Source organism: Macrobrachium rosenbergii, chromosome 16 (assembly GCF_040412425.1).
Source record: "Macrobrachium rosenbergii isolate ZJJX-2024 chromosome 16, ASM4041242v1, whole genome shotgun sequence".
Lineage (NCBI taxonomy): Eukaryota > Metazoa > Arthropoda > Malacostraca > Decapoda > Palaemonidae > Macrobrachium > Macrobrachium rosenbergii.
The window spans coordinates 25073018-25100517 of NC_089756.1; the positions used below are offsets into that span (position 1 = coordinate 25073018).

General features: G+C 37.4%; 1 long non-coding RNA gene across 1 annotated transcript in view; it reads left to right on the plus strand.

The window, feature by feature from the left end:
• The window catches only part of LOC136847199 (uncharacterized), a 107281-nt gene that overhangs the window by 17421 nt on the left and 62360 nt on the right, over positions 1–27500 (plus strand). Inside the window, exon 3 of the long non-coding RNA XR_010855657.1 lies at positions 22152–22259. This is a non-coding gene — a long non-coding RNA (uncharacterized lncRNA). The remainder of the gene's footprint in view (positions 1–22151; positions 22260–27500) is intronic.

The window sequence follows — 27500 nt, forward strand, 5'->3', positions numbered from 1 at the left end:
CCCCATGAGTTTCGCAAGTGGGTGGGTTTCCCAAGGGGCGCGTTACGGCTGACGAAAATGTACATTGGTCTGCTGAGAGAGAGAGAGAGAGAGAGAGAGAGAGAGAGAGAGAGAGAGTTGGGATTGGAGCATTGCAGAGTAACTGCATTATAGTTGTTGCAATCTAAAAGTAAATCGATATTATTCATTGTCGAATGTCTTTATACTGAGTAAGCCTTAAATCTTTAATAATTTATACCCAGCATCAGGTCACAGGGGACAGGGGCGAAGGTCCGAAAATTTACAAGAGATACCTGCTGAGAATTAAGTCGGGAATTCTTGGATCAAGAAACTAAGAAACAACGTTACTTTTCACGAAAAATTTCCCCTTACGTTACATAACTCTCAAGTGATCAAGTTACCACAATACATGAAAGTAAGTTTTTTTTATAAATAATATAATCTGAACTTTCAAAGTCAGTTTATATAAAAGTTGCACCTTGTGTTGAAAAATTCCAGTGGCATTAAGTTATTAAATTAGTGGCTTTTCTTACAGTGAATTCTGTATCAAGCTACGTAAAACCCGTTATTAGCATTCTTTTAGAAATGATTTTTGCATCGGGAAAATCCTATCGATTAAAAAATTGTACCATGTGTTGAAAACAATTCCAAAGCACCAGGTTACTCTATGCCATTCTTATTGTCTGCTTTTTGTAATAATTTCGTTAAATAGTCCTTGTATGAAATACTGACCTTACATTACAAAATTCTCAAAGCTCTGCGTTTCTATACAATCTTCGTTTTAAAAAGTTTTGATTTAATAGCTTTAAAACTAGATTTTTTTCCTACGTCAAAATTGCCTTGCACAAAATTTTCACTCCATGTTCCAAAATTCTCAAGGAACAAATTTGCCAAATTTGCTTTTAACTTTCGTGAGAGCCTCAATTTTCAAAGACTTAAGTTAGTTTTCACTTCTTCACGGTCACCTTATATTACAAATTATCAAAGTACCATTCTCCAATCGCTTTCTTTACATGATTTGTCCATCAGGCGTACTGAAAACCAGTCGTTTCCATAAGATGAAAGAGCAGAATAAAGTTTTCATGTTGTCCAAGTAACTATGCTGAAAAATTGTGACTCTCGTTACATGATTCTTTGAATTTTCTGGCGCTTACAGTCGCTACTGCTTCATAGCTTGAGTTTTGCACGTTTTCTGATTCTTCATTTTCTTCAGAATAAGAATTACTTTAGTATCTTCCTTTTAGCTGCAGAAAACTATTAACAGCGTTAGTTTTCATACAGTTTTATATATATATATATATATATATATATATATATATATATATATATATATATATATATTATATATACAGATATATGTATATACATATATGTAATGTATAAATATATATATACATATATATAATATATATATACATACATATATATAATATATATATACATATATATATATATATATATATATATATATATATATATATATATATATATATATATATATATATATACCTTATATCATTATATATAAGTAACATTAAATTATTTAATAAAAGTCCATTAATGATAATGGCAACGTTAAATTGATTTTCTATCGATTTATTATTATTATTATTATTATTATTATTGTTATTATTATTATTATTATTATTGAATTCATAAAAACAATAACATTGATTTTTTCCAGCTCATGTTAATGTTGTTTTGCAATTACTGTTATCATCAGCATTATTATTGTGATTGTATTCTAAACGTTAAATTCAGATGTACGTATTTACATTATTGTTAATATATATATGTATATATATATATAGTGTGTGTGTGTATGTATATATGTATCTTTTATTTTTTATGTTGTTATTGCTTTTCGGGCTACGAGTAGGAAATAAATGGTAAGGGTACGCATATTTGGCAAACGAATGTAACCAATGATTTGCAATAAACCGGCAACGATGCGTCATTACCGAATAGCACGACAGGTACCTCGTCAAGGAAAGAAAAAAAAAACAGGTTTAAAGAACGGAGAATTCGCGTATGAAGTCGGAGCGGATTTCATGTAGCAATAATAAACGATAATAAAACCCGTGTGGATCTATCTTGTTTGTCCGCCACGGGTGGGGGCGGGATAGGCAAAGGATCGGGAGGGTAGGGGCGCAGCCCGCATCCACCCTCTCCTGCAAAGCTGTTTGTCCGCCCGGGTTGAGGCAGGAGTAAATAGGGGACCGGGAAGGTAGGGGGAGACATGACACATTCACTCTCCTCTTGCAAACCTGTTTATCCGCCCTAGGTGGGGACGGGGTAGGTAGGGGATTGGAAGGGTAGGGGAGGCCTGACGGGCAGCGCCGGGTTCCAGCGCAGCGTGGCACACACCATTTAGCTCGTAAATAATAATAATAATAAGATGCTAAAATATCCCTAAAACAATGATAATAAAGTGAATCCTCACTGCAAAAATATCTAATAATAATAAGATTAAGACTCAAAATATCTGGGATAATAACAATATGAGAAAAGCACCAATTAAGTGACATTTGTTTCTGTTTTCTGTTACAGAAAGAAAGCAGAAACGAATTTCACTTAATGGGGGTTTTAAACGAATTTCACTTAATAGGTTTTTTCTTCTACTGTCGAGTGGAACGCAATTGTTCGTCTGTCTTTCTCAATAGTAAAAACAATAGCCAAGGTAATAGTAATCAAGGCAATAGTAGCATTACAGCACAAACATCTCTAAGATAGTCGTAATAGTAAGTCTCAGAGATGGAAATTATGTCAGAACCTTCTATATTTTCCGTCATTCCAATTTTTAATATTCATAAAGGACTGTAATTTAATTAATAAGATATAAAAATAAATAATGAAAATACGAAAACCTATAGGATGTTTAATGAATTTAATAAAAACAAAATTTTAAATGTTACTTATTCTGAGTTTTAATTTTTTATTTATTTTTTTTAAGTGTATGTGTGTATTGAAACATGAGTAACTGTATTTATTGTGTGCGTGTGCTTCAGTGTAAAAGCCTTTGCTCAGTTTTTAGTTTCATTTTCATTTATTCATCACCACACCGAATGACCCATTTGGTCCCAGCGCTTGGCCCCTGAGCTAAACCTGGTACAGTATTTCATTCAGATCCTTCGGGCCAGCCCTATGAGAGCTGATAGTCGGCTCAGTGGTATGGTTCAACTATTTTGATAAGAATGATCTCAGAGACGGAACACCTCCAAACTTCTGTGAGGACATTTTTATTGGCCAGAAACGGTTAGCTTTCGTGATCCGAGTAAAATATTACTAGGGTCAAGGAAAATACAGAACACCAAGCCGGTTCCCCGAGAAGAGTAAAGATTTAACTCCTATGCCAAGTGTACTACGGGGAGGGTGCGTAGGGTTTTGGTTGCTTGTGCCCAGAACGTCTGAGCAAAAGGTCCTTGCTACCCAAAAGTCGAGTTCCCATCTCTCTCATGATCTATTTGCTAGCTACTAGGCCTCCCTTTGGTAAAAATCTCGGGAAAATCCGTCCGTAACATTTTGTAAGATGATGTTAGCAAAAGACAAAAAGGCAACCAAGCAAACAAACTTGATAAAATATATAACCTCCTTGGTCAGGCAATAAATGAAGCTAGATTCCCTGTTCTTTCCTTTCGATCTCAGTTGAATTTCTCAATGAAAAAAAGAAGAAAATACGTAGAAGTTTCTTCGGCGCAATCGATCTGTCTTTCTTTGGTCTCGGTTTAATGCTGTATGAGCCGCGGCCCGTGAAACTTTAACCACGGCTCGGTGGTGGCCTATCCTATATCGTTGCCAGAAGCACGACTATGGCTAAATTTAACCTTACATAAAATGAAAATACTGAGGCTAGAGGGCTGCAATTTGGTATGTTTGATGATTGGAGGGTGGATGATCAACATACCAATTTGCAGCCCTCTAGCCTCAGTAGTTTTTAAAGTGCGAGGAGAAGAAAAGTGCTGAAGGACAGACAAAGCCGGCACGTTGGTTTTCTTTTCAGAAAACTAAAACGAAGAAAATGCAGTCTTAAAAAACCAAGAGTCGAAAAAATCAACAGCAGTACGAGATTTAAAAGCTAGCAGCAAGGCGAACGAATAGACATGCTTGTTCATCTCCAGTTACGAAAATACAGATGTAAAATCAAGTAAAGATGAGGAAAATTAAATGAAATCCATATGAACCCAGGAAAACAAGGGTGCGAGTCCTTGCTTAATATAACCAATCAGTTTTGTCGTTTTTAGTTTTCTGTAAAAGAAAACTATTTTGCCGGCTTTGTCTGTCCGTCAGCACTTTTTCTGTCCGCCCTCAGATCTTAAAAACTGCTGAGGCTAGACTGGAAATTGGTATGTTGATCATCACCCTCAATCATCAAACATACAAATTGCAGCCCCTCTAGCCTAAATAATTTTATTTTATTGAATTAAAGTTTGCCATAATCGTGCTCCTGACGATATAGGACAGGCCACCACCTGGCCGTAGTTAAGTTTCATGAGGCCGCAATCATCAGCATTACACCAGGACCACCGAAAGATAGATCCATTTTCGGTGGACTTTATTCCCCGCTATACAGAAAGAACTCGATTGCGCCAATGAACTTTGGTGCATTTTTTAATTGTTTTTATAGAATCTACCATTATTCTCACACGTCTTATTTAACGAATAACAATTTTTCGGGTGACTCCTGGTAAATAAGGTTAGATATTGGTTTATTTTTTTATTTTTTTTTAAAGTTTTACCAGTTTTCTTACTGCCCTCTTTAACGATAGCACGTAAGAGATCAGAGCCGAAGAGGAAACGAAAAAGTATAACAATAAAATTCATACAACCTTTCGAAAATTTTAAACATTCTTTTCTCGTTTTGATGGGACAAAAAGCTTCCGAAAATACGAAAGAACACATTAGATATTCATAAAACTACTAAACAATTTATAAGAGCAATAGATCTTTATTAACATGAAAGAATGAATTGAGCATTGGTTTCAAATTATGGTGGACCGAAAAGTTGAAAATTAGTAATAATAATAAAATTCATTGTAATCTCAAGAAAAATTCAAGAATTTTTTGCTAATTTCGACAGGCCAAAAATTTTTCAGAGCATAAACAGTAAGACAATAGAACTCTACCAAAAAATTGTAAGCATTCTCTCATTTTGTACCGAGCGACAACCTCCATATAAGAATTCCTGAAATAATAAATATTTGAAAACTTCCAAATAATAACTGAACAACAGATAATCAATTATCCTCAAGAAAATGAGATTAGATGTTCGAACATTTTTTACTTAATAAATAATAGAAAAAGAAACATCCAAACGTTTCCACGAAAATGTAAACATTGTTTTCTAATTTAGGAAAGACTGAACAGTCCCCCAAAACTCGTTATTCCTCGTCTTCTTCTTCTTCTTCTTCTTCTTCTTCTTCTTCTTCTTCTTCTTCTTCTTCTTCTTCTTCGTGGTTTCCATCAGGATATCGAAACCTTTTGCATAATAAATAACAGAACAATAAACATCCACAAGATTCCACGAAAAATGTAAACATTGTTTTCAAATTTAGGTAAGACTGAAAAGTCCCCCAAAACTCGTTTTTTCTCGTCTTCTTCCTCTTCTTCTTCTTCTTCTTCTTCTTCTTCTTCTTCTTCTTCTTCTTCTTCTTCTTCTTCTTCATGTTTTCCATCAGGATGACGGGGCAAGATTCCCTTAACCAATGAAGCACAAAAGAGCAGACTCACGGCACGCCTTGGCCAGTAATTCAAAAGGCTGGGGAAATTGCTACGGGAATAATTATCACCTCCGGATAAGCATCTTATGCCAAATGATACGTTATCTTTGATAGCCTTGAGTCCAGAGAAAATTCATATGCTCTCTCTCTCTCTGTTTCTGTCTCCCCTACCTCCTCCTTTTCTCTCTCTCTCTCTCTCTCTCTCTCTCTCTCTCTCTCTCTCTCTCTCTCTCTCTCTCTCTCTCTCTCTTTAGCCGATAATAATTTGGTCTGTTCTCTCTGAAGTTATCGATCTTTCTATTGATTTCTTAATACCTTCCGGAAAAAATGTTTCTAGTATTCGTTCTCTCTCTCTCTCTCTCTCTCTCTCTCTCTCTCTCTCTCTCTCTCTCTCTCTCTCTCTCTCTCTCTCTGAAATACCGATAATAATTTGGTCTGTTCTCTACAGAAGTTATCATCTTTACTTATTTCTTATGACCTTTCCAGAAAAAATGTTTCTGGATTCGTCTCTCTCTCTCTCTCTCTCTCTCTCTCTCTCTCTCTCTCTCTCTCTCTCTCTCTCTCTGAAGCCGATGATAATTTGGCCTGTTCTCTTTGAAGTTATCAATCTTTCTATTTATTTCTTATGACCTTCCAGTAAAATTGCTTCTAGAATTCGTCCTCTCTTTCTCTCTCTCTCTTTCTCTCTCTCTCTCTCTCTCTGAAGCCGATGATAATTTGGTCTGTTCTTTTTTGAGTTATCGATCTTTCTATTTATTTCTTATGACGTTCCAGAAAAAATGTTTCTAGAATTCGTCCTCTCTCTCTCTCTCTCTCTCTCTCTCTCTCTCTCTCTCTCTCTCTCTCTCTCTCTCTCTCTCTCTCTCTCTCTCTCTCTCTCTGAAGCCGATGATAATTTGGGCTGTTCTCTTTGAAGTTATCGATTTTTCTATTTATTTCTTATGACCTTCCAGTAAAATTGCTTCTAGAATTCGTCCTCTCTCTCTCTCTTTCTCTCTCTCTCTCTCTCTCTCAGCAACCATATCAGAGGTTAACCTACTCTTGCGATATTACATGCATCGTAAATTTTCTGGAATAAACCAGGTGTCTCTAACATTAGCTGGCCAGATAGTAACAATAAAATAATGATAACCCGTCACATTCAGGGTTTCTAACAAACGGAACATTGAGTGGTTAAGGCTAAGTGCAAGAGAAACAAGAGTAGTAATGGTAATGATGCAAAAATACTTCACAATAACGTAGATATTCAATTGAGAAACAAAAGAGTTCAGAGACAGCAAACATCCGCTAAATTTGACCTTTCACCGAAGTACACTCCACCTTCAGCCCCTGCTAAAGGTTCCTTTTCTCGGATGTCTCCCAAAATATAACCACTTGTTGGCAGTCACGAGGCCCACCTTTGGTAACATTTTCATAAAATTCTACTAAATTTTTTGCGTAATTATGCCTAGTACAGTCAAACTGTCGAAACCTTATAACCTCGCTAGCCGAGGGAATAAAACCCACAAATACGAACTTTTAATGTAGTACAAATATATGAATAAAAAATAACCTGGAGCTTAGGGGAAACATTTCATAGGGCTCTCGGAATCTTTTTCTGGGGTCTTCAGGAATCTTTCTCGGGCGGCTTCGGAGGGCTTTTTCAGGGTCCTTTGGAGAGCCTTCCCAGGGGGTTTGGGGAGCTTTCAGGGAATTTCTGAGAACTTTCTCTGGGATTTTGGGAGACCATTTTCAGAGACCCTTTTCAGGTGGCTTAGGAGACCTTTCCCAGGGGGTTAGGGAGAGCCTTTGCTGATAGATTTTGAGAACCTTCTCAGTGATTTTATAAAGGGAACTTCCTCAGGGTGCTTCGTAGAGCCTTCTCAGGTGACTTTAGATACCCACCATAGAAAGCTTTGGAAGCTCTTAGGGTTTAGGAGATTCATTTGCTGCGGGCTCGGGAGAGCCTTCTTATGGGGCTTAGGAGAACCTTGTCAGTCAGCTTGGTTGAGATTTTTCAGCGAGTTGGGTGAGCTTACTCAAAGAGTTTCAAAGAACTTTCTCAGGTTCTTCAAGAGCTTTTCCAGGGAGCTTGGTTAAGCTTTTTCAGCGAGTTGGGTGAGCTTACTCAAAGAGTTTCAAAGAACTTTCTCAGGTTCTTCAAGAGCTTTTCCAGGGAGCTTGGTTAAAGCTTTTCAGCAGAGTTAGGTGGAAAGCTTACTCAAAGAGTTTCAAAGAACTTTCTCAGGTTCTTCAAGAGCTTTTCCAGGGAGCTTGGTTAAGCTTTTTCAGCGAGTTGGGTGAGCTTACCCAAAGAGCTTCGAAGAGCTTTCGCGATTATTGAAGAGTGGTGATGATCTTACCGAAAACTGTAGCACTTGGCAAAACTTTTCATTACTCGCGCTCACAAACGCGAGTCACTTACACCCATACAAACACACACGCGCACCAGATAAGCCCACAAACACACGCACACACATGCGCTCAAACAAACATGCTCACACACACAAACATACGTAGGTATGTACCGAAAGAAATACTCATGAGCGCATGCAAGCACAAAGCAAACGTGTATAAATAATTAAAACCTTGAACCCTGATCGCAAATGTGCACAAGTAAGCAACGACGCACATACACCCGCACAAACAAACGTGGTGCACATACACACACACACACACACATGAACACGTGAATCCATCCATTTACTCATGAAAATATTCCCGTCGACCATTTCCGTACTTATTCCCGGTCAAAATGTCCTGATTCCGCCGCAGAAATTTGTCAGGCGCTGTTTCCTCCCCAGGTCCCCTTATTAGCTCGTCTCGCACGATCATTATGTTCTTACGGTAAATATGGGTGGTGTATCGTCTGGACGTCGTAAGTTGACACCAGAAGTAGTTTGGGGCTTTATAATGTGTGTGTATGTATGTATGTATGTATATGTATATATATATATATATATATATATATATATATATATATATATATATATATATATATATATATATATATATACAACATTTAAATTATATATATATATATATATATATATATATATATATATATATATATATATATATATATATATATATATATATATATATATATATATATATATATATATATATATATAAAGCCCCAACTACTTTTTTGTTAACTAACATCCAGACAGGACACCACCCATATTTACCCTAAGGACATAAGAGTATATATTTATTAAGCACTATAACATTATGATTGCTTAAATCCTTGTCAGTAAACAATGATGAAGAAAAAGCATCTGTATATATACCTATACAGATCCTCTTTCTTCATCATTGTGTGTTGACAAGGACTTAAAGCAATCATAATGCTATAGTGTCTGATAAACAAGTATGGCAATCAGTTAAGAAGGAAATTCTGTGGACGCTTGAAGCCTTCAGGAAAATATACCGAAAGTATATTTCTATATATCTAGTATATATCTATCTTTCTGTGCCGGCACAAAAAAGGTGGAAAAATTCTGCCATTACAATTGGCACTGCTTCGTCTTAAAGTTCAACATATCCACAACCAGCTCACCTAGACATTAATGGATATGTTGAATTTTAAAATGAATCATTGCCCATTACAAGTGAAGAATTTTCTCAGTTTTTTGTGCCGCCACAGAAAGATAGATCGTTTTTAAACATTAGCATAGTTAGCTGAGTTGTGAATTCTTTTATTTGGATACGTGTCAGCAATAGATAAAAACAATCTGTTGAAGAACATTTGCATCAGCAACCCATGCTGTTTTTAGTCTTCTGTAAAAGAAAACTATCGTGCCGGCTTTGTCTGTCCGTCCGCACTTTTTCTGGCCGCCCTCAGGTCTTGAAAACTACTGATGCTAGAGGGTTGCAAATTGGTATGCTGATCATCCACACTGCAAACATCAAACATACCAAATTGCAGCCCTCTAGCCTCGGTAGTTTTTATTTTATTTAAGGTTAAATTTATGCATAATCGTGCGTCTGGCAACGAAAAAGGACAGGTCACCACCTGGCCGTGGTTAAAGTTTCATGGGCGGCAGCTCATACAGCATCATACAGAGGCCTTGATTATACGCTGTACGGAAAACTCGGTTGCTTGTTTTCAATTAGTCTTAAGCACAGAAAACAAGCTGTTTACAAGCGTTTGCATCGCTAACCCGTGTCTTCGTTTATTCAGCAAAGCCTTTGTCAAAGAGGAGGTAATTGTTGCATAACCACGACTATAATAAAAGTGGAAATAAAACAAGCACTTTGCACATCCGAAAAGAAAAAAAAAACTGCAAGAAAGAGAGAGGAGGTGCGGGGGGGTCGGGGGGGCCGTTGTAGGGCGGGTGAACATTTTTACGGTAAGGGCCAGCCAATTCCTTTATCTTTTCCTTGGCTTTATTTTTCCCGCCTTGCCGTAATGAGCCATAACTTGGAGGCGCCGCACGACTTTTCCTTAAAATCGCCCTTAAATGTACCTCATACCCTTAAAGAGAGGCCCTAAAACGTGAACGGGGCAGGGATTAATGGTGAGTAATGGCTGCTTCGCAATTAGTTGCTGTAAGGTAAAATATCACGATTGCCAGAAGAGTTTTTTTTTTATTTTTGTTTTTAGTGTGATAAATGATAAAAGTACTTCGCTACGTTTTTCTAGAATTTGCGACAATTTGCTGTCGAATTTTCCTGTGTCAACTGACTGTGGTATGACCTGACCTAACATGATATAACCCTTGACCTAGACTGTCCTATGCGAACGTGATGTGATAGTACAATGGCATATAAAAGTAGTTTTATTTCGCTGAATTATTGTTGGTTTTTTTTTTTTTTAAATAGGAAGAATAGATTCTTCAAGGATACCATCTGCCTCCAGCCAAAGCAGGAATAAAGTAACGTCATGGTAAGATTGATAAACAACTAATAAAAAAAAGCACCGAACACCTTGATTTTTTTTTTACGTTGCAGGTGAATCATCTTAGAAACTAACTTATTGTACAACGGACGCCTAAAGCTTTTTATTTTTAAGTTCATGGCCCAGTTGGACGAACCAATGCCCTTATGTTTCTTAGCCAGAGGGCAATAAAAAAAAAGCAGAATGCACAGTGGACTTTAACCTAAAAATTATTATATAATATATATATATATATATATATATATATATATATATATATATATATATATATATATATATATATATATATATATATATATATATATATAATGTTGTTTCGAGGATCGAGACCCGGCAGTACTGATCCATTTATCACTTATAGAATTCCCTTCAGTGATAATTCTCCATCGGGAATACTCCCGAAGTAGCGTGAATTGGATATCACAACATTTGTAGCTCCATGATTGTATAAAATTCACTGTGTTAAAAATTTCGTATATATATATATATATATATATATATATATATATATATATATATATATATATATATATATATATATATATATATAATTATATATGTGTATTTATGTATATATTTTATATATATAAATACATATATATGTATTATATATATAATTATATATATTTGTGTGTGTGCACGTGCGCGTATGTATCTTTGTATGTGTGTGTTTTCCTCATATATTTATGTATGCTAAATTTGTTTTCGTAGTCGTAAACATGTACTTGTACCTAAGATTATTCACCTGCAGGAATCTCATGTCGTGACAATCTCTCTCCCCTCTCTCCCCCCCCCACTTGCCTCTCTCTCTCTCTCTCTCTCTCTCTCTCTCTCTCTCTCTCTCTCTCTCTCTCTCTCTCTCTCTCTTGCTATGTAATGCTGTCATAATTGATACTGATATCATCACTATTATTATTATTACTGCTATCAACATCATCATGTTCATAATCATATTTATCTTAAAAAACACATAAAATAATTATGTGTAAAACTTCTGAAGTTGTGATATCCTTTATATTTTTTACTTCTATACATTTTTACAAATTTCCTCATCGCCTTAAGGCAAGGAAGCACTTGTAGAGAGTGTTATAGATCCTGATGATCAACAGGAGTTAATAAACATCTATCACTGTGGAATTTTTAAATTTCTATAATCAAACAATATTAACATAATTTTTATGTTAATATTATTATTAACATATGGCTGTTTACACAGCCATGTTAATCCTCGCAGACTGAGTAAGGCAATTTTTAATATTAAGAAAAAATGGTAGTTAGAAATGTAAATTAAACTTTGGTATACAATTTAATTCTTTTATTTGTAACATATATAAAACTGTTATTTTTCGCTTTCTATTATTCATCTTTCTCTTTATGGGAAATCTCTCTTTTTCTTCGCTTTCTGTTATTCATTTTTCTCTTTATGGGAAATCTCCTTCGTTTTCTTCTTGTAGATATTAGACAGTATAGCTGCATGCTTTAATTCCTCTTGTTATCTTTTATGTGTCTCTTTTCTCTTATTAGGAAAACTATTACGATTTCTTCAGGTTAGACATCAGTATTACCACATTTCTCTGAATTTTATTCCCAAATTTTCTCCTCTCATACTTTACGGTCCTCCTCTCTCTCTCTCTCTCTCTCTCTCTCTCTCTCTCTCTCTCTCTCTCTCTCTCTCTCTCCATATTTATTATCAAGATGTCTCTTTTCGCCTATTGTCTCACAAGATGATTCGCTTCATGATTTCCGCTTCATCCACTACCCCTACCCCATTTTAACCCCTCCTCGACCTTCTCCTCACTTCCATTTTCTCCTCCGCCTCCTCCTCGCCCTCATCCTCATCATCATCATCATCATCATTTCCCTCCTCATTCTCTCCTGTCGTATAACCCCACTCCTACTATAATCCCCCTCCTCCTCCTCCTCCTCATTCGTCTCCTCTTATGTATCTTCCTTTCCTGTACAACTCCTACTCTAACCCCTTCTCCTCCCCCTCCTCCTCCTTCCCATTCCTCCCCCACTTTCCCCATCACTCCCACCTCCCTTTCCCCCATCAAGTCGCCAACCCACGATCGGGGACGGGGTCGGTCATTCGTAAAATTAGTGGTTAGGTGAAACTATCTTATGGACAGCAATAATAGTCGACCAACAGATCAGCCATTACCGTAATGCGACCCGATGGTCCCTCCTTCGGCCTTCCAGCAGCTGCTGACACCTGGAAGGCTCTGGAATTTGGGAATGGCTGCAAGATTCGATTTGGGTGAACAGTGGGGGAGGTAATCTGTTCATTTAACCCTTATGAATATGGGAAGGGCCAACCATTTCTGCCCGCTGCAGTTTTAGCAAGGCTGTGGGATTTGGAAACGTGTCGAGGTTTCTCCTGTGTTCCATTTCTTGAATTCGGGAAGGTGATGTGGCCGATTCACTCTTATGAGTGAATTAGTTGGGTATTGTTCCATTTCTGTTTAGTGTAATTTGGGAGAGTTGATCTTTTCTGTTTTGCCCTTTTGGATGTGGTAATGATTAAATATCTGTCATGCAGTTTCTGTTTATTGTAATTCTGGGAAATGTGATCTATCCATTTTACCATCTTGAATGACCTTCTGCTTAATGCTGTGTAATAAAATTTCTGTTAAGCATAATTTGGGGGTGGGAGGGGCGAGTCTGTCCATTTTATCTTCATGAATGCAAGATATGTTACCTATCTATAGCGTAGTTGCTGTTTAAACAATTTATCTTTATAACTAAAACCTAAATAGGGAGAAGTGATTTGTCCATCTTACTATTATGAGTTGCTTTGTGAATATTGCATTTACTGTTCAATACAATTTTGCCATTTTTCCTACCTAAATTATGATGGATTGCCTGTCCGTTTTATCTCATAAATATAGAAATGATTTGCTTTCTGTTGTTTAATATCTTTTTAATTGAATTTTGTCATATTCGGAACCTTGATAAATGTGAATAATGATTCGTTTAATATATATCTATAAAAGTTAAATTGAGAGTAGGAGTGTGTGAAGTCCTTGTTCCTTTGCCTCGTTCTTTTTTTCGTTCTTTTGCATTTTTCTTTTCTCGCTCATTTGCTTCTTTTTTTCTTCCTTGCTGTTCTTTTAATTCTCTTATTTCTTTTTAGTTCTTGTTACTCATCCGTCTTTTTCTTCTTCTTGTTCCTCATCCTTCTTCCTTAACTTCCTTCCTTCCTTCCTTCCCATTCCCCTTTTTGCCTTCCTTTTATTTTATCTTGTTCTTTTTTCCTTGCGTTCGTTTTTCTTCTACTTATCTTTCCGTACCTCCTTTTTCCTCCCTCCTCCTCCTCCTCCTCCTCATACTATTTTCCATGCCTTCTCTCTTCTTCTGTACCTCCTACTTTTCTCCTCACTTTTCTTACTTATCTTCTTTCTTTTCCTTCTGCTTATTATTTCTCATTATCTGTTTTCTTCCCCTTTATTTTTTTTTATTAGCCTTCCATGCATTCCTTCCCGTCCTCTTTCTCCTTGTTCTCTGTCTTCCCTCTTTTCCTTCTTCCTGGTCTTCTTTGTCTTTCTTGTTCTATTTCTCCTTCTTTATCATCCCTCTTTTTCTGTTTCTTCTTCATCATCACTCTTCCTCTATTTCTCCTTCATCATCATCCCTCTTTTTCTATTTATGCTTCTTCATCATCCCTCTCCTTCTATTTCTCCTTCTTCATCATCACTCTTCTTCTATTTCTCCTTCATCATCCCTCTTCCGTTTATACTCCTTCATCATCCCTCTTCTTCTATTTCTCCTTCTTCATCCCTCTTCCGTTTATACTCCTTCATCATCCCTCTTCTTCTATTTCTCCTTCTTCATCATCCCTCTTCTTCTATTTCTCCTTCTTCATCCCTCTTCCGTTTATACTCCTTCATCATCCCTCTTCTTCTATTTCTCCTTCTTCATCATCCCTCTCCTTCTATTTCTCCTTCATCATCCCTCTCCTGTTTGTGCTCCTTCATCATCACTCTTCTTCTATTTCTCCTTCTTCATCATACCTCTTCTTCTACTTATGCTTCTTCATTATCCCTCTTCTTCTATTTCTACTCCTTTATCATCACTCTTCTTCTGTTTATGCTTCTTAATTATCCCTCCTCTTCTATTTCTACTCCTTTATCATCACTCTTCTTCTATCCCTCCTTCTTCATCATTGTCCCTCTTCTTATATTTATGCTTCTTCATCATCCCTCTCCTTCTATTTCTCCTTCATCATCCCTCTCCTTCTATTTCTGCTCCTTCATCATCACTCTTCTTCTGTTTCTCCTTCTTCATCATCATCCCTCTTCCTCTATTTATGCTTTTTCATCATCCCTCTCCTTCTACTTTTCCTTTATCATCCCTCTCCTATTTCTCCTTCATCATTCTCTCCTTCTATTTCTCATTCTTCATCCCTCTCCGTCTATTTCTACTCCTTCATCATCACCACTCTTCCTCTATTTCTCCTTCTTCATCATCGTCCCTCTACTTCTATTTATGCTTCTTCATTATCTCTCTTCTTCTATTTCTCCTTCTTCACCATCCCGCTTCTTCTATTTCTCCTACTTCATCATCCCTCCTCCTCCTCCTCCTCTTCTTCTTCTTCTTCTTCTTCTAAGAAAGGCGGACCCGTCGGAGGGAGTCGCATGTCTCAGGCCCATGAGGTGTTTCGGGCGGGATAATCTCGTCGGGGCCGTCACAGGGTCCGTGAGCGCCACCGGAGAGGAAACGCAGGAGGAGGAGGAGGAGGAGAATAAAGAATAAAAGACGAATAATGGGAAGGAACGTTTATATCTCACGTGTCATGGAATTAAGTCATACGTCTTTCGGCGAAGGTCAGCCTTTCAACAATAAAAAGCAATTATGGGTGATTTACCGCTACTGTTTGCTGCATATCAAATGTTCGTAATGGGAGATTTTTTTTTGTCATAATGGACTTTTTTTCTCTCTCTCTCTCTATTTTCGTTACCATTTTTTGTGTGCTATGCTTCGTTCACTGCACACTAAAATAATGGGTACACGATTCTTATTTTCAATCTTTGTGGTATTGTGAACGTCCTCTTAAATTTATTCTCTCTCTCTCTCTCTCTCTCTCTCTCTCTCTCTCTCTCTCTCTCTCTCTCTCTCTCTCTCTCTCTCTCTCTCTCTCTTGGGTGGTTTGCTTGTTTGATTATTTATCTAATCTACTTATTTACTTTTAGTGTACAGACTAATAAAGGAGTTAATGGCAAATTGCGTAAAGCTGAGTTATCACACAGATGAATGTCTCACATGAACTTAAATTGATATTTGTATATTTCGTACATATCATTTCTTTTTTGAAATATCATATCTTTAGAAAATAAAAAAAGTAAAGTCTGGATTTTATATTCTAAAATGTTAATAAGACTTTAATCCCTGGCAGTTTGTTCTGAAGAACAGACAAGTGAATATTGCTTTGTAAATATTTTCGTAGACTGTTGGATTCCTCAAATCTCATTTCCAATGATATCTGTACCATACATGAGTGGTGGAAGTCAGGGAAAACCGAAGCAAAAAAAGATTTCCAGATATCAACAGATAAGAAATAGGAACTTCAACTGAACTCTGCAATCTAAGGGTTATTGAATATGAGAAGAGGCACCCGGATGGGTGTTACGAAACAGCATGGAAGAAGTAGGGGCTTTGCAAGAAGAAATGAATTTCTTAAACTATTTAATCTCAACTTTTACTCTACTTTTTTTTTAGTTTACTTATTGTGTAATATTCGTTGCAGCTTAGTTGAATGATTTTATAAAATTTAAGTTATTAAGCCAATTACAAGACGCTTTTGGCATTCAGCGCTAAAGATAGTGAAAAAGGGAGCTGGACAGCAAGATAAAGAGATCGAGAAAAGAGAGAATATAAAGTATAAGGATCTGAGGGTGGAACATGGAGTAAACACCTCAAGCTCTGAGAAGCAACAGTTAGAGGTGCTGGACATTAAATCTGTGGAAAGGGAGTGGGAATGGAGATAAAGTATAAGACTGAAAAGTAGGAGCAGCTAGGGGTCGAAGGGACGCTGCAGACACCCTTTAGTAATGCCTGCAGTGTACCACTTGAGGTATACTGATGTCACTACTCGCGAAGAGGATTGCAGCTTAGGTCCGAGAAACTTTATATGAGGTATGAATGACTCCATGCTAGATTGTATTCCATTTCAGTTTTCTGTAAAAGAAAACTATTGTGCCGGCTTTGTCCGTCCGTCAGCACTTTTTCTGTCCGCCCTCAGATCTGTTAAAAACTACTTAGGATGAGGGCTGCAAAGTGGTATGGTGATCATGCACCCCTCCAGTCATCAAACGCCGCAAGTGCAGCCCTCTGGCCTCAATGAATTTTCACCGAACCGTTTCATGGGCGGCGGCTCATGCAACTATACCGGATCACCGAAAGTCAGATCTGTTTTCCGGTGACCTTGATTATACGCGGTACAGAAAACTCCTCGATTGCGCCGAAGCAATTTCGGTGCATTTTTTACTTGTTTATTTATGTGCTAGGGTAATTGTACCGTCATACGGCAATACAAGACTGAGTCAGCACAACCAAACTCTGAGAGACATTTCTTCCATTCGCGAAAATCGGTCCAAGGTACCTTCATTCTGTATACTTATTTAGGGGCCATTGGAGTTCATTACCGGTAAACTATCGAGATATTACAACCTTATCCTTGAGGCAGTAAAATCTTCCAATGATTAATTTACTAATGTTCCTTTCATCTCAAGGTCGGGTTCAGGTAGTATTTGTTTGTTAAAATAATGCAGAGCCGGGAGCCGTAAGATCTGAGATTATAAAGTAACGTTATGCTTGCCCTAAAATCCACTTTTCATATATAATACCGATGCAATGCTACTACCATTGCTTCTACAACTTGGCTTCATCGAGCACCGCTGCTCACGGTATGAGCACAAGCTATGCTGTCTCGCATGCTTCTTCTCCTCACACCTTCTCCTACCCCTTAGTTTTCATGCAACAATCCATCGCATCAGTTGCATAGATAATCTTCAAGAAGATTAACAAGTAAAAAATGCGCCGAAGCTTCTTCGGCCCAATCGAGTTTTCTGTACAGCCGCTACAGCGTATAATCAAGGCCACCGAAAACAGATCTATCTTTCGGTGGTCTCGGTTTAATGCTGTGTGAGCTGCGGCCCATGAAACTTTAACCACGGCCCGGTGGTGGCCTATAATATATCGTTGCCAGAAGCACGATTATGGCTAACTTTAACCTTATATAAAGTAAAAACTAATGAGGCTACAAGGCTGCAATTTGGTATGGTTGATGACTGGAGGATGGATGATCAACATACCAATTTCCAGCCCTCTAGCCTCCGTAGTTTTTAAGATCTGAGGGCGAACAGAAAAAGTGCGGGCAGAATAAAGTGCGGACGGACAGACAAAGCCGACACAACAGTTTTCTTTTACGGAAAGCTAAAAAGGCATTTATTGCTCGTGAACGTCTTTGCAACCGGATCATCGACAAGGAGAGACTTCAATTGCATATTAGCAACAAATCAGACTTGCGAAGTTCTTGTAGACCTTCCTTGGCTTTTAATGGTGGTAAGTCGTGTCACTTAGTTTGGGCTTGCAAAGAATAACGTGAATTTTTTTCAGCTAATCTTACTCTATTTTAATATTCTTTGATGAATCAATTCTCATGGTTTAATACATCCGTAGATCAAACAGTCAGTACACCATTCTGAGTCTCGAAAAGCTTTTTGCATGTAATGCTATACTGTAGTAATTTGAACCTTCTTAAACTGTAATTTTCACTTCAGTTTTCGAGTGTTACTCAATTATTTTTAAGTTTTATAATTGATTCTACAAACAGTCAAGACACCATTCTAAGTCCCGAAAAGCTTTTTGCATGTAATGCTATACTGTAGTATTCATATCGCATATTGATGTATTTATGTTATGAAGTTTCGTCCAAAATATTGCTTACTTTTCAAGTGTTTTATAATTATTCAACATCTATAAATCAGTTAGTGAGAAATGGTCCTCCATGATTAATGTAGATGACGTATGAGCCAAGACGCAAAGTTACTGTATGTAATATTCTGTATTCGTGATTTCAATCGCGAAAAATCTTTTAATGTTAGCTACAATCTTTTTCTGATTAATTGTGTGTCCTTACAGTAAGATTTGAAACAGATACCATAGGGAAACAAATACCTTTAAAAAAAACACCTTCTATAAAATTATTATGTAGTGTTTAGTTTGATAGAAGTTAAGACTGTATTAAACAAGGTCGAACTAATAAGGTACAGGAGGGAGTTAGGCAGCTAGATGATGATAATAATAATAATAATAATAATAATAATAATAATAATAATAATAATAATAATAATAATAATAATAAAAAAGAATAAAAGGAGGAAGAAAAGATTAGACCCATTTAATATATTTATGAAGTAGCTATAGCCTTTTAACCTGCACCATAGTAAATATTATGCAGAGGTACTGTACTCTTTATGGCCAATGCTTCATCGTGGCATATGCAATTTCCTCAGGGCCTCGGGCTTATCGTTACATAATATTAATGCACATTAAAAAAAAAGGTTAGGAAAATATTCATTTAGTACTTTTAATGTGCCTCACTGGGAGGAACCCCCCGTAGCGCCGTCATTGCACCGCAACGCGGTGCAATGTAGGCACTACTAAAGGTTCTTTGCAGGATTCCTTCGGCCCCTAGCTGCAACCCCTTTCATTCCTTTTACTGTACCTCCATTCATATTATCTTTCTTCCATCTTGCTATCCACCCTCTCCTAACAATTATTTCATAGGCCAATTGCGAGGTTTTCTTCCTGTTACACTTTCAAACCTACCTACTCTCAATTTCCTTTCCAGCGCTGAATGACCGCATAGGTCCCAGTGCTTGGCCTGCGGCCTAAACTCTATATTCCATTCCACTGGGAGGAATCTTAACTGTTTTACTGGCTGGCGAGCTTCAGTTCCCATCAGTGTAGGAAATTTATTGGTTGCTTAGTAGTAAAAAGATGCCATAAAATTGCTCCTGCGACGACGACTTTGTGGTTTTGGTGTGCTTGTGTGAAACGGCATTTTCATTCATGACGTGCTCGTGTGACACGACCATAATATTTATGACATGGCCTTTGCGTTTAAAAAGCTCGTGTGACACGACCATAATATTTATGACATGGCGTTTGCGTTTAAAAAGCTCGTGTGACACAGCCATAACACTTATGACGTAGCCTTTGCGTTTAAAAAGTTCGTGTGACACGGCCATAACAATTATGACGTAGCTTTTGCGTTTAAAAAGTTCGTGTGACACAGCCATAACATTTATGACGTAGCCTTTACGTTTAAAAAGTTCGTTTACGTTCTATATCATACTCGTGAGACACCGTTATATTCATGAATTGCCGTGTGACACCATCATTGCGTTTATAATTTGCTCTCTCGACGACGCCTCTATACATATCAAAAGCTGTAAAATAATTTGCACTTCACAGTTCTTAGGATACAACCTACAGCAAGGTCTAGACCTTGACCTACAGCATGCCGGGCACGGGGCACTGTGGACGTAACTCAAGGTTCTTTGTAGCATACCCTTTGGAATTTGGCCGCCTAGTTGTCCTATTTCTTTCATTTTTCTTCCTGGCCGGTCCCGTAAGAGCCTAGGAATGTGGTTATTCGTTTGGTTAAGCTTTTTTATGACAGTAATTTACTTAATTCATTTCATTTTTAGGGTCCAAGTCAAAAGACTTACAAGAAAAGTTACTACTACTACTACTACTACTACTACTACTACTACTACCATTATTAATGATAATGATGCGTGAAATCCACACAATAAGTTTCGTCAAAACATATTTAAGTCTATAAAGGGAGCTCTCAAAAGTCCGCTCACTTCCCATTAACAACCTGGTAATGATGATAATCGCATATCACCCATCCTACTTCACCCAGAAATCACTCATTGCCTCAATCTTTCGCAAGCAACAGTGACGTTTGCTTCCCGTCCCCAAACCACCTTGACATCCTATATCAACAATTTGAATCAATAATGGTGGTTGCCTGCCGTAATGTTTTCGGGTTCTTCTGCTTATTTGACGCACGGTTATCCTCTATACTTATCCACTTCTGATCATAATGGCTTCCGATATTCTCTCTCTTCCCATGGCGGGTTCTTCTGGGTTTTGTGCTCCATCCGCTCTGCAACCCCTCATTTCCTGCACAATTTCCACCCTCGTTGCATTTGCCCATTCCTCATTTGCGAGGTGGGGGAGTTTTCGCGTTCAGTTCTTAGGTCTGTAATCGGAGATCTCTTCGAAGCTGGGGGAGCGGGAAGGAGGGGGCGAAATAGATTTATTGATACCTGTATTGATACCTGTATCGAACCGTGTTAGCCGAATTTGCGATGGATTGTTCGTGCGGTTGAAGTCATTGCTGTTTCCACTGCGGGCGTTCTTGATATTCTGTTAGTGTATAAATTTTTCGGTGCGCCTTTTCCCCTTAGAGATATCTCTCAGTAAGTCCTTTAGGGAAAAGATCGCTAGCTCGGTGCCCTTCTGTAACCTGACTGCGACCCACCATAGTCAATTGCCCGCCGTGTTTATAATATATTACTTATGTCAGACGAAGCACAATTAGCTTTCCTTAGGTCGCAAGACGCGCAATAAATTTCCCGAAAAAATAGGCCCTATCGATTCTCCCACGTGGGATCGAGCTCTGATATCATGCGGGTGAACGCAGTCACTGTATGAGGATTAAAAAGAGTTTCCTCCGGGGATTTCAATGAATTTAGTATTATAATGGTAATTAAGGTGAGCACAATGGACATTTCCTTTACGCTGACGACGAAGCTGTTTACAGGATATCATTTCCCCTTTGCATTATTTACGAAGGCAAAATGTCAACGAACATGCAACAGACGGACTCGTCCCCTGGTTAGAAAAGGTTATGGAGTGTCTTTTATTAAGTTCTATTGTAATTCATTTGTCATTTATAAGTTCAATTCATTTCAGTGCTTTAGAAACTGTGGCCAAACATTTCGTTTTGTGTATTATTATTATTATTATTATTATATACAGGTATATGTATATGTTTATATATATATATATATATATATATATATATATATATATATATATATATATATATATATATATATATATATATATATATATATATATATATATATATTAATATATAATATATATATATTCAAATAATATATATGTAGAATCTACTGGTCACTTTAACCAGACACATATGTAATTCTAATAGCCACAATGCCCTCTTAACTTCTCGAATTCTTAAGCATGCAAATTCGAAGAAGTTGAAAATCATTAATAACTATTAGAAACCACATATATAATAACTATATATATGTGTCTATGTGTGTATTAATGCACTGCGCAAGGTGCCCCTAATCTCCTGCTTTCCATACAATTTGAAGTACGCTCTGCATCACAAAACACCATGAAATCGTATCGGAGCACTTATGGAAAACCATACTTCCACCCTACGTGAACATTATCTAAAGGAGAACAAAATCTCCACTAACACTGAATACTTCTCGCAGGTGTCTCGAAGGCCTTGGCTAGGAACTCGTCAGAACAGAGAACCGCCGGCTGAGAATCAAGATTCAAGAAGTCCTCACACGTGGACCACTAAGAAGGCCATTACTCAGGTACGTATATCTGGATTGTTTTCCGCTGGAGGGTGATTGGTGGTCTCCATCCCCACCACCCACCCCCTACCCTCACTTCCCCTTCATTCCTCAATGGAAGATGGACAGATCTGAAACCCACTACTGTCAAAGACCGGCGAGACAAGACTCCATGATATTTAGGGAGAAGCTAGTTATTAGACTAATGTTTATGAAACTCGTCAGACCATTAGCTTCGTTGTACTTCGGTATTTGCGAGGACTGAACCAGGTGCACAATAACATAATTTAGTTCTTACCATCATCAGGAGGATGGTCGTTCATGTACCCTTCAGGAACCATGTACACCTCAATATTCCTCTCATTACCAAAGATTTTCTAAGACTTAGAGCTGTTTTGTTGCCGGATTTTATTTTCACATGTTTGTTTTATCTGCCACGTGTTGGCATTCGGGTCTGTGGAAGTTTACCGGGAACTTTCCATAGAATTGCTTCAATTGGTATACGGAATGATTTTGCATCCTTATGCAAAGGATGGAGTTGGTGGGTTTTGTACATTAAAAAATAAGAATGCCTTTACTCGCTAAAAGGTTTAAATTGGTAAGACTGGAATTTGTTGGTCATATCCAGGTTGCAGATGCTATTAAGAATAGTAAGGTTTACGCTCTGTAAAATTTTGCATGTCTTTTTACATCTGCATGAAGCTTAGCAATAGATAAGGGTACTATAAAAAAAAAAATTTGTACATTTTGCCTATAGTCACGGAGAAGTTTATATGCGGTCTTAATTATGAGGAATGGTTTACAAATAGGGGTGGTATACTTCTTTTCTTTTTTTCGAGTAGCATGCACGCTCTCATGGGATGTCAAGATGCTCCTAGTTAATAGTAGAGATCTACTATTCCTTTTACTGCAAGACGGGAGTAATCTTCTTCATGGTATTATTCATATCGGTGCTGCTGAGACAGAGAGGTTTCAGTGGTACTGTAACTTCTCCACTTTAAGGAACCTATTACCACTTCCCTAACTACGTGTAGTTACCTTTCTCAAGTAAATATACACACACACAAACACACACACACACACACACACACACACATATATATATATATATATATATATATATATATATATATATATATATATAAACTGAAATGTATTTATGTATGTATTATTCCATTTAGGTGCGAGTTATTCCCAAGGTATAGTGAATTAAACATAAACGAATTGTTTAGGAGTATATAATTGAAAATGTAAAGATGTAAAGTTCACAGTTAGCGAGAAACACGCATACACACACGTATGTATATGTATAGTTAAGATGCATATGTATAGTTAAGTATATACGTGAGAGTGAGAAGAGTTAACACGGAGTTCAATGATATGTTTATATCTATGTAACACACACACACACATGCTACCACATAAATAATAAATGTCTACAGAGAGAGAGAGAGAGAGAGAGAGAGAGAGAGAGAGAGAGAGAAGATTCATTAACCGTCCTACTTGGAGTTACAGCGACCATTAAAGCAGAGAGCCAATACGAAATATTTTTCGAGTCTGAAAGCTTCTCGGGTAATATTTATTGCGATGCTCTACCTCCGGGGAGTCTTTAAACCGGTAAGATGAGACCTTTGTTACAGGGAACTCCCAAGCAACTTCGAGAAAACACCGCGCTCCCATTGGTTAATCCGTCTGAACAGACCAATGAGATTCCAGTTGAAAATAAAATCATTTTTATGAGTGAGACTTCGAATACGGATGCCTCCCATTGGTTAATCAACCTGGAATGACCAGTGAGGTTCATCTGCAAGTCGGAAATCGTTTCCTGTTGCGAGATCGTTTAATTTGCTCTACTTCTTTTTGTTGCTCAGCCTAGACTGAATAGTGACAATCCATCGAAGAATGTTTAAATAAGCAATGTCCATTTTTGGATTCTTATGGCATGCAAGTTCTCTTTATTAACTTGATACCCACCGGTTAATCAATAGATACCTCTGCATATTTGCCACGTGCAGTGATTTCAGGAATGCCTTGGGACGGAGGTGTAGAGGGGTGGCCCACCTTGCTGCTTTCGTCAAGTCAGTTCTCATTTTATGATCCACTGTTGTTGGCGAGTTGGTTTATGCGATCATAAATTGACGTCACACGGTAAAGACATCAGCTGAGAAGGACTGGAGGGGGTTGGGGGAGTGGGGTCTAAATTGTTTGCAAGTCCCCATAAACCCAGCCCCTCCACCCCCCACCCCTGGCAGGCATTCTTCCTCATAGGACAGTGTTCAGAAAATACGTATCTCATAAACTGATGACTGCGTAACTTAGGATTGTATGTTTTGTCCCCTTAGCGCCCGGGATTATGTTTATCGATACTTGTGCTTTGAACGAAGGAGATTTCATGTTGTATATAAATTTAACTCGGCTGTAATATCTTTGACTCTACTGGTTTTTATTTCTATAATACAAATGTATATCATTTGATTTTGATAAAAGTTATTCGTTGTACACACACACACACTATATATAAATAAAAAAAAAAAATATATATATATATATATATATATATATATATATATATATATATATATATGTATATATATATATATATACTCTCAAGTTTGACAATATACTTCATTTTAGGATACCAACAAGCACCCACACACACATGCACACTATATATACATATATATATATATATATATATATATATATATATATATATATATATATATATATATATATATACATATACATATATATGCATATATTATATTGTGTGTGGGTGCTTGACCGATATCTAGTCAGTGAAACAGCGGCTGTCAAACTCCAGAGTATATAAGCTGTATTGTATAAGGAAAATAACGTTTGCAGTCATACAGATGTCTTATTTCACCTTTGCACGAAAGAATAATGAAGAGGAAGGAGAAGTGGTAGACCTGCTTCTTGAAAGGTGGAGGTTGCAGGGGTCAGGAAATCGGAACTAGCGAAAGAGCCGCAATGTTGGGTAGTAGCTAGAAAAAAGCAATGAGTGAACGTTGAAAATTACAGAGTGAATGTAAGATGAGGCATTAAGGTTCATTCTTTCTAAAGTGCAACATATCTGTTATCAAGAAGTGTTCCTATTTGTCTTTTAGAAGCTGTCAAACAACCCATTATGAACTGAGGTTCTTAAGCCTCCAGAAATTGGAACCCCTCGAGCTTCGAATGAGAAAGATATTTTAATGTGTCGCTGGACACAGCAGGTAAAGATAGTATGAACTTTGAAGGATCGTTTCCAAGCAGCGTCGTATCTGGCATTGCAAAAATAAAAACCGTAATTGAATATTGCCACTTAAGGGGATCCTTGGGACGCATCACGGTGCGGCTGTGAGAGACCGATCGCTCCTCTGCGCAAGATAGCAATTATCACCGCCTCCATTATACGACATGATACGAAGTAATCTCCGCCTTGCTTATTACCCTGTGACCGACATTATCGTGTTCTCGTCAGTGGCACCGCCAGCTCAAGTCTGAGCGCGGCTGGAAAAGTAATTTTCTTGTCTTGTGATTTCGCAGCAATCAATTAGCTGGCGAAACCAACCACCGCACGGCGACCTTAACAGGAAAGTTGTTCATTAAAACTGCTTAGCCGCCATACCTGGAGCTTCTTCCTAATGCTAGGTCGAAATTGCTCTTTCTACGTGAAATAGCAGCCTCCCGCCGAGCCGGAAATTGCTTGCACATGCTACTGTGGTTTCACCGAGAATCGCCTGAGAAGGTTCGCTTACCGGGAGTTAAATCTCTGGCAATTAACTGCGAGAGGTTATGTAGGTGCGAAAGGCATTGTATTGTACTAGCGGTGTTACTCTCTGAGGTCGATAACTGCAGTTATTGTGATGCACTGGATTGGAATTCAGCATCTGGTATTGTGATTGTGTTTACGGAAATGATAGTGTGAGGCTGTGCTCCAGATATCGCAATGGCCATCATTTCTGTAATCAGTGGTGCCTTTTGTAACTTAAATAACTTTATTTTCGGGCCTCAGTACAACGCCTTGCCACCTGCATCAATCTTCTACAGTTTGTTACAAATGTCATTAACGTTTTTCAAGAAAGGAACGTTACTCCAGTGTTCAACTTACCGCTCTTTTTAGTTTTCTGTAAAAGAAAACTAATGGGCTGGCTTTGTCTGTCTTCCGTACTTTATTCTGTCTGCTTTTTTTTCTGTCCGCACTTTTTCTGTCCGCCCTCAGATCTTAAAAACTAGACTACTGAGGCTAGACGGCTGAAAATTGGTATGTTGATCATCCACCCTCCAATCATCAAACATACAACATTGCAGCCCCCTAGCCTTAGTAGTTTTTTTTTTTATTTTATTTAAGGTTAGAGTTAGCCATAGTCGTGCTTCTGGCAACGATATAGGATATCCCACCACCGGGCCGTGGTTAAAGTTCCATGGGCCGCGGCTCATACAACATCATACTAAGTCCACCGAAAGATAGAATAAAGTTAGCCATAGACGTGCTTCTGGCAACGATATAGGATAGGCCACCATCAGGCCGTGGTTAAAGCTTCATAGGCCGCGGCTCATATACCATTATACCGAGACTACCGAATGATACATCTATTTTCGGTGGCCTTGATATACGCTGTAGCGGCTATACAGAAAACTCGATTGCGCCGAAGACACTTCGGCGCCATTTTTTCTGTTTTCGTAGTATCATTTGTAATTGGTGCCTGTAGTGTCGATTGCAAGGATCTTGGGGACACTGGAATGGCAGATGCGTTTGTTTATGCACTTTTTGGCTACTTGCCGATGAGACGAAAATTTGGGCAATTTTTAATTAAATCTCCCAAAATCATACCTACTATGTAAAGCATTCTTTGCTATTTTTTTGTCTTTTGTGTAACCTTGGAATATATATATATATATATATATATATATATATATATATATATATATATATATATATATATATATATATATTATATTATATATATATACATATATATACTATATATACTATATAACATATATATATATATATATATATGTATACATATATACACATATATACACACATATATTTATATAATATATATGTGTGTGTGTGTGTATGTATGTATGTATGCATATATATATATATATATATATATATATATATATATATATATATATATATATATATAATACAATCAATGTCATCATGACCAAGTACAGAATCTTAGTACATGAATATACATAACCTTGTATTCGGTATCTCAGACCATACCATTACCTCTACGCCAC